This window comes from Vigna unguiculata, chromosome 5 (assembly GCF_004118075.2).
Source record: "Vigna unguiculata cultivar IT97K-499-35 chromosome 5, ASM411807v1, whole genome shotgun sequence".
In the NCBI taxonomy this organism is placed as follows: domain Eukaryota; kingdom Viridiplantae; phylum Streptophyta; class Magnoliopsida; order Fabales; family Fabaceae; genus Vigna; species Vigna unguiculata.
Window position 1 is genome coordinate 19,971,394 of NC_040283.1, and position 8,830 is coordinate 19,980,223.

Consider the following 8,830-nt stretch of genomic DNA (forward strand, 5'->3'; position numbering starts at 1 on the left):
TGATGAATATTTGTAAAAGACTGAACAGGATCAAAGGGACAAATAGATTTATGCTGGCCTAAAGAGTGCATAAAAACTGACATAACTAATATTAAAATAATTGAGTCTCACTATTTTTAAACCACTATCACTTTTAAAACACTATTTTTTAGGATCTTAAAATTTTTGTCATAATTATTAAAAATCGGTACAATATTTATATTATAGATAATTAATTATATTTATAAAATTAATTATAAAATTTGAAGTGTAATATAATAAAATAATTTATTTTAATAATGATAAAATTGGTAATGAAATATGCGCAACAAAAACAATTATAAGGTGGTTAAAAAATCAATTATCTTTATGTAGAAATTACAATAAGATTATCACCTATTTTTATATAAAGTAGTGTGTTATTTTTTATGATAAATAAAATATATTATAATTATTATTACAATCATAAAATAAAAATAATTTTGGTAGTTTTTATTTATTTTGTAATAAAATGGTTAAGTTTAAAAAATGTCAAATAAAAAAAACGGTAAAATTTAAAGAAATGGTCACTTAAAATGTAAAATTGATAAAACAATGATTTTAATATAAAAAAAATTAAGAGGCCATGAATTGGTTTTAAAATCTCATATTTCAAAAATCTATAATATACTAGTGGTGATAAAATATGGTCATAAAATGTGTTGATCGGGTAAGGTTTTATATTTATATAATTTTATTATATAATTATTATGGATTAACATTAATTAATAAATTGAATTATTTATTAATATTAATTATATTTTACATTGTTATTAATTTATGAACAATATGTATTGAGCTTTTGATGAATGCCATGTGATACATTGGACTGTCAAGTGAATGCTCTGTGATGAACTTGACTATTCAGTAATATGTTGAGAGGTCTCTGGTATCTGCTGATAAAGATATAAAATTGATACCTCGTTAATCAATTCTAAATAGAGAAATAAGACAAACAGTTAAATACATTCTTTGTTTAAGCATTCAGTTTTCTGACATATCCTATCGTCTCACATGCTTAAAGAACGACAAAATGATAAATCTATCATTGATATCGGGTACATTATTATTTCTAAATACATACTTGAATATATTGTACTTTTGTATCTTAAATTATTTTTTCTATCAATTGGTATTAGAGTTAAATTAAGATATAAATTATAGTTGTTCAACTTTTTTCCAGGATGTGTCCTATATTTCATATTTGTTCACTGTCTATGCATAAAAAATTGGGATCTAAAATTTCTCCTTTGGATTGAAAAATTTATAGAGGAATTTTGTTTATAAATGTAATAGGATTGTACGGTCCATTTTTTGGTGCGAATTGTTTTGTATTTCAAATAGATTTTGATCTCGTTTTTCCCTTTTTTTTTTTTACTGTTTTTCAATTTCTTTTCCTCCTCTTTTGAATCAAAAATTGATTTGGGAATTTTGCTCACTACATCATGACAGTTTTGTGGCTGGAAAATTGGGTCATTATGATCTGTATAGTGGCGGAATCAAACCGAGTCAAAATGGGTTTAGGTCGTGGTTTTTCTTACTTGTCTCCATGAAGGAGATAATGGATACTGCGCATTGCGCATGCCCACTCGCAGGACCATAACAAATTAGTCAGGATGATATATTTTTTGTATTTTTTGGATACATGATGGTATTTTATTTTAATTATTTCGTGAATAAAAATTAATTTTATATATTGTACTATCAACTTTTGGGTCTAATATTTTTTGTATAAGTTTTTTGTTATTTCGGTGATTTGTTAGCGTGTTGTACTTTCTCTGATAGCTTGTTTATACTTGAATTAAATTCTTTGACCCTTATTTGTATCAAGTTTATATTTTTTGTGATTATTTAATGTGTTGTTCATGCATAATATAATTTTATTATATGTTGTTAAGTATGAGTAATATAATTTTATATGATTGTGATCTCACTTATCGTAGATACAATTGTATGAAATTTTTCGTGAATGAGATAATTTAATTATTTCGTTAATTAATTTTATATTACATTAATATTAATAATGTCCTATCGGTATTTTGTTATTAATAAATTTTATTTTATTTCTTGATATAATGTACTTTGAATTTTGTCAATTATTTGTCTTGTACCTTATCTGTAATAGATTTCTTAATGACATGAGTTTTGCATTGTATTTTATTTCTTAATTATATTTTTTATTTATTATTATTCGAGGCTCTTAGGCGAGATCATAATGAATGAGAAATTTGGTATTATAGGCCTTTTTGGTTGTGTATTCAAAAATATTTGTTTTTTGGTTGTTTATTTCTTGATTTAGTGTACTTTGAATTTTATCTTAAGTCAATTATTTGTCATGTACCCTATCGGTATCAGATTTCTTTATAACATGAGTTGTGTATTGTATTTTATTTCTTAATTATATTTCTTATTTATTATCATTAAGTACCTTAGGTGGGATCATAATGGATAGGAAATTTGGTATTGTAGTCATGTTTTGTTTTGCATTAAAAAACATTCATTTTTTATTGCAAAATAACTATTCATATTAAATGTTTCTTTGTTGTTTTGATATCGACTTTTTTGCCATTGACTTTAGTCAAAACTTTGAATGGGACAAATTTTGAGGATCGGAAAGAATCTCTAGACTTGTATCTGACAATTACTAATATAGACTTTTTTCTTTAGAGGGGAAGAGCCTCCAACTCTCACTCTTGAGTCCACTACTGTCTAGATAGCTTTTGTGAGAAATAAGAGCACTCAAACAGGGTGTGTCTGATGGTGTTGAAATACATGAGGAAGTTTATATGATTCAACTTAATGGCTTTGTTGGAAAAGGCAAAGAACACTTGATTTACATGTTGAAGAAGTCTATATATGGCTGAGACAAGATTCTCGATAATGTATTTGAAATATTTTATATATAATTAATTATCTATAATATAAATATTTTATGTATTTTTTAATAATCATGATAAAAAAAAATGATTTTTTATTACCCTAAATAAGAAAAGTAATTATACATGTATACCATATGTTTTGACTTATAATATATATAATAATATACCGTTGTCCAAAAAAGACCAGATGATCAAATATTATTATTATTATAATTTTAAAGTAACAGTAATTTTGGTAATAATTAGTTTTTATTTATTTTGTAACAAAATGGTTAAGTTTAATATGTGAAATCGAAATTTTTTTTTAAAGAAATGGTAACTTAAAAAGTAAAATTGATAAAATTATTATTTTAATTTAAAAACAACAAGAGGAGGTAAATTGACTTTAAACTCTTATATTTCAAAAATCCATAGGGCTAAAGGTGGTGATAAAATATGTTGTTTGGGTAAGGTGTTATATTTATATAATTTTAATATATATTAATCAATAAATTTTATTATTTGTTAATATTAATTATATTGTTCATTGTTACTAATTTATGAATAATACATATTAGGTTTCTGATGAATGATTCATGATATGTTGGATCGTTCAATTAATCACTACAAAAAAAATTAATTTTAACGGAAGTTATATTTGGCATTTCTGGGGGTTTTAACCCCCACTAAACACGTTACCCGCGGTTTAACTTTTCCCGACTAAAACCAGCGTCGCTAACATATTATCGACGATTTTAAGTAACCCCTAGTAAAACAAAACTTCTCTACGGTTTTATAACCCCCATAAATTACCAGGGGTTTCATAACCCCGTAAATTACCAGGGGTTTCACAAACCCCGTAAATTACCAAGAGGTTTCAAACCCAAGTATTCCCCAAGCCTACTATGAGAAATATCAGCTACTTTTTATGACTAGATAGCAACAACTTTTTACTTTTTACAATTCAGACTCTAGTCATCCCTTGATTGTAAGTACAAGATTTTTTTTTCCCGAAAGCTACTGAAAATATATAATTACATATATTTTGGGTCTAGTGGGCTCATATATAATTACATATTATATATTTAGAACTTTTAATACGTAGAAAGATATTGGAAATTAGCATGCTCCAGAAGCTCATAATAGTTACAAAAAGGTTAAAATACCTTTTTGGTCTTAATTTTCGTTAAGATTTTTCAAATAAGTCCTAATTTTAATTGTATTCAAATAGGTCCCAATTTTCGTTAATTTTGTTCAATTGAATCCTTTTTTTCTAACACTGCTTAAATTATTAACGACCATGAATAGTGACGGTCACATGTCACTTTGTGGTTTTTTTAATTATTTTTAATTTTTTTAAATGTACACATGTTAATCCAGTGGCATGCCACGTATCACTTCATGATTTTTTTGAATTCTTTTTATATTTTTTGAATTTTTTATTATTTTTTTTAATTTTTTTTTAAATGTCCACGTGTCAATCCAGTAACGTGCCACGTGTCAAAGTCAATGTTCTATATTCAATTTGGTTCCTATATTTGTTATTTTTGTTCAATTTAGTCCTAATTATTGTTAACATTAACCAATTTGGTCTCTCTCCAAATTGAAATCAAATTTAATTTTTATATTAAAATTCACATTTGTTTTAATATTTTTATATAATATATTAAAATTCACATCGTTATAACTTTGATATAAAAATTAAATTTGGTCTCATCTTTGATAGGGACCAAATTGGTTAATGTTAACAAAAATTAGGACTAAATTGAACAAAAATAATAAATATAGGGACCAAATTGAATATAGAACATTGACTTTGACACATGACACGCTAATAGGTTGACACGTGGACATTTAAAAAATTCAAAAAAAAAATAAAAGAAAAATTTAAAAAAACCATGAAGTGACACACGACATGCTATTGGGGTGACACGTGTACATTTACAAAAATTCAAAAAAATTCAAAAATACCAAAAAGTGATACATGACAGTCACTGCTCATGGTCGTTAATGATTTAAACAGTGTTAGCAAAAAAAAACCCAATTGAACAAAATTGATGAAAATTGAAACTTATTTGAACACAAACAAAATTAGGACTTATTTGAAAAAACTTACGAAAATTAGGACCAAAAAGGTATTTTAACCTTAAAAAAATTAAAATTTAATGACAAACTATGTTTTTACAAAGTGTGTTAATAAGACTTGTACAATACTAAGATAAAGGAGTTCACCTTTCTAACAGTTTTCTGGATTATCCCTATTGGTATTGGGCTTGCCAATATTAGGTTGGTTCATTGCCTGATACTGCTCGATTAAAAAATAAAAAATATAAGCAACTTTGTTCATTCTTCTTGTCCTCATTCAAGTTGTTCTTGGGCTTTGTTCATCAATTTCTCACCTTAACCTTCTAGTCAATGCAACATCCTCGTCCTCCTGTGTTGTTGATGTTAGTGCCACAATCCTTGAATTGTTTCTGCTTAATGCCCCACCAGAAGGTTGTATGCTTGTATTCCTTAGGTTAGCATAAAATATTGTTTCAAGACTCAGATTTTGAGCTTCTTGCTCACTATTTAAGGAGCCAACTACTTTTCTTGCCTCAATTTCTTGGGGAAATAGGAGCTGGATTGTGTTCTAGAGGATTGTGTTGTCCATTGCTGCAATTGATAAAGAGGGATTATATATATATAAGCTACTGAAATAGAATGCTTCTGGGGCAGAAAGTAATTTAAAACATGTACTTTTGTAAAGTGAAAGAAATATAATATAGACTAACACCTTATTAATTGCCTGCATTTGGGCACTTTTGCTACACTTGTCTGCAGGCAGATCGTAGACATTTTCTACAGAAGCTTCAGAATTGAAAAATCAGAAATCTACGCATTCATGTATATTAAAACTTGAATTTGGTACCCCATGGAAAAATTACTAGCATATTTGTCTGTAATAGTTGAAAAACCGTATTCACACCAAATATCTAGGATTTGATATATTAAAAATTAAATTAAGTACCCCCTAAAGGAATTTTTCTAGAATAAACATTAGAAGGCTTTTACAGCCAAAATCAAATATCATTCACGTGAGGAATTCAACCACATATACTACTATTGCTTATCCTAAAACAAAAATAAGAAACAAAGAAACCTGGAGGCTATCATGTTATAATATAAATTAAATAGCAACCATGTGTTAAGTAAAAAAAAAATGTTCTCGCACAAATTTCTCTAAAGAAAGCAACTATTTCTCCATAACTTAACATAAAAAATAAGAAATTAGTTTCATATTATGAAATAACTAGCATAAAACTTGTGACATTGGTATCAACGTAACTCGAGCCAAACAAAGCACATCATAATTAAAGCTTGTTATATATATATATATATATATATATATATATATATATATATATATATAAACATCACTACTATAAGACAATCATTCTTCTGATAAAAAGTTAAATTTCAGCTCACATGATAAGCTAGTGAGTGTATTATCCTTAACAACTAGCTTTTGAGGATGGATTTCCCAAGTGCTTGGGTGCTTATCACAAGGAGTTTCCAACTAGATCAGATAATAACAAGTGAAAATGACTAAATTGTACAATCAACACACAATTTTACCATAGTGAAAGTAATCACAAAAGTGTGAGCAATACCAGCATGAGGGAGCCTACAACTTGCCTAGCTAGCTCAGTTGATTTTCCACCCGAAGGGATTTCTTGAAATCCTTATACCTGATATTTATATAATATTTAATAAATGCAAGAACTAAGAAAATAATATATAACTAGACAAAGTCAAGGAAACAAGAAAATAGAATCTTGGGCTTATGAGAGTGTTGTAGCAGAAAATTATAAAACTTGATATACAATTTCAATGATATTTGCCAAGTAAACAAACTAAACATGATATAATCTTCTGCAGGTGTTCGAGCAAAAGCATTCCCCTGCACAAGAAGCTATCATTCGTGTTCATTGCCGACTTACACAGATTGGGTTTGAGCCAAGTGCTGCAGTTGTTGCTAAGCTTCTTGTGCGTTCACCACAGGTTGGCTGCCTCTTGGGCAAGGGAGGTCTTGTTATATCTAAAACGTGAAGGGCCACATGTGCCAGTATACGCATTTTTTCAAAGGAACAAGTCAAGTTCATTTCCCAAAATGAAGAGGTTGTACAAGTAATTGGTGCTTTAAACACTTTCATGTGAATTATATGCACATTTAATGAGATGTACGATTCAAATTATATCAAGACAAATAGAACCTTGGGCTTGTTGAAGCCAGAATACCCCAACAACCTTATGACAATGCTTCTAGTGGTATACTCCAGCAATCTACATATTTCTTATGCAGGTCAGTTCTTGTTGTGAACAATAGTTGAAAGCATGATTGATTGCACATCTTCTACAAGGCTAGATATTACAACATAGCCAATCAAACTGAATATTTATATTTGGCTTCTTCAAAGAAATAAAGCCAAGCTTGACCAACATATTTTCTTATGCATTGAGCTTGAGCTTATAGTGCTCAGCATGACTCATCTACCCATCCAGCAATAAGGATAGCCAAATAATGTCATTGTGTTATGACAAATTTTTCAAACACACCATTTAGATAAAAGTCAAACCACCACGGGCAAGATTTAGTCATCTAATCCTCAATAGGTGTAACTCCAACCATCCACTAAACATGCTCATTCACTTACACAACTTCTCATCCACTACAATGGTGACACTTCAGAACCCAACATTCAGAACCCCAACCATAAGTAAGCTTACTCAAGTTTTTCATCCCTTGTATTTATAAAATTCATAACCACAAGAACACCTTTCAAACATTATCACACAAAACACCACCCCGATGCCAAACAATTGACTATTTCATTCCCTTAGAGTATACGAGCATCATATTTAAGCAACACTTCCAGCTCCATACATTAATAGGCACCAGCCTTAGGCACAAAAATTAAACAAAACAGAAATAGTTTCCGAAACATTATTAGTATGAGAAAAGACAAAAAGGATTTGTTCAGAAAATTTTCCTCATGAACACTTCTAAGTGAAAAAACAATTAAAAGTCATTGTAGAAAAAAAGTTAAAACAAATAAACATCGACAAACTAATGCAGAAACTAATGTAGTGATATAATAACCCTAAAGAACTTAACTAGAATACACTCTTATTATGCTTCAACCTCTTAAAACTGATTTAGAGCAAGACGAATGTGATTAGAGCGAATAAGAGATTTAAGGCATGAGAAATTCAAAAATCAAAAAGGGCAAAGAAACCTTACTAATTGAACGTTGTGATTGAGAAATGCACAATCGAAGAGCAAAACTGGTTTGAGACGAAGATTCGCGGCGTGAAAATGTATTTTCTTATTCGAGACGAAGATTTGAAGCTTTCTAGGTTTTACGAGCATCGCGGAAGATAAGCACTCGGGAGGAAAAGTGAAAATATAATACGGGCAAATGAAAAGATGAAAATGAGTCAAAATGTAAAACTTTGGTGGACTTCATTAAAATAATATTGGGACTTCTCAGGGGTTTGAAAAGCCTCAATTACGTGTTGATTTTACCGGAGGTTGTTATAACCCCTAAAAAAAAGCCCTGTTAAAATACTTTTTTTTTTTTTTTGTAGTGAATGATTTATGATTAATTGACTCTTTAGTAACATGTCGAGACAACCCTGATCACTCCCGTAAGAATACAAAATTGATACCTCCTTAACCAGTTTTAAATAGAGAAATGAGACAAATAGTTAGATACGTTCTTTGTTTGAGTATTCAGGTTTTTGGCATTCCGTACCAAAAAAAGAGTAGTATCGTCTCACGTACTAAGAAAATGTTAGACAGATGAATCCGTTATTGATACTTGGTATACAATTCTTTCTAAAGATATACTTGAATATATTTTATTTTTGATCTTATATTTCTTTTCCATCATAAGGAACTTCGAATGAAT

The 8,830-nt window shown here is 28.7% G+C and overlaps 1 long non-coding RNA gene across 3 annotated transcripts; it reads right to left on the minus strand.

Moving 5' to 3' along the window:
• Positions 1-5,012: 5,012 nt before the first annotated feature.
• Positions 5,013-8,371, minus strand: LOC114185446. Of its 3 annotated transcripts, none has more exons than XR_003604794.1 (5): positions 8,161-8,371; positions 6,860-7,202; positions 6,530-6,607; positions 5,653-5,726; positions 5,013-5,531 (listed from the first exon to the last, which is right to left on the minus strand). It is a non-coding gene; the product is annotated as an uncharacterized LOC114185446 (long non-coding RNA). The 3 variants fall into 3 exon arrangements; XR_003604795.1 differs by having other exon boundaries at positions 6,860-6,957; positions 7,133-8,369; XR_003604793.1 differs by having other exon boundaries at positions 6,860-8,368.
• Positions 8,372-8,830: the final 459 nt, after the last annotated feature.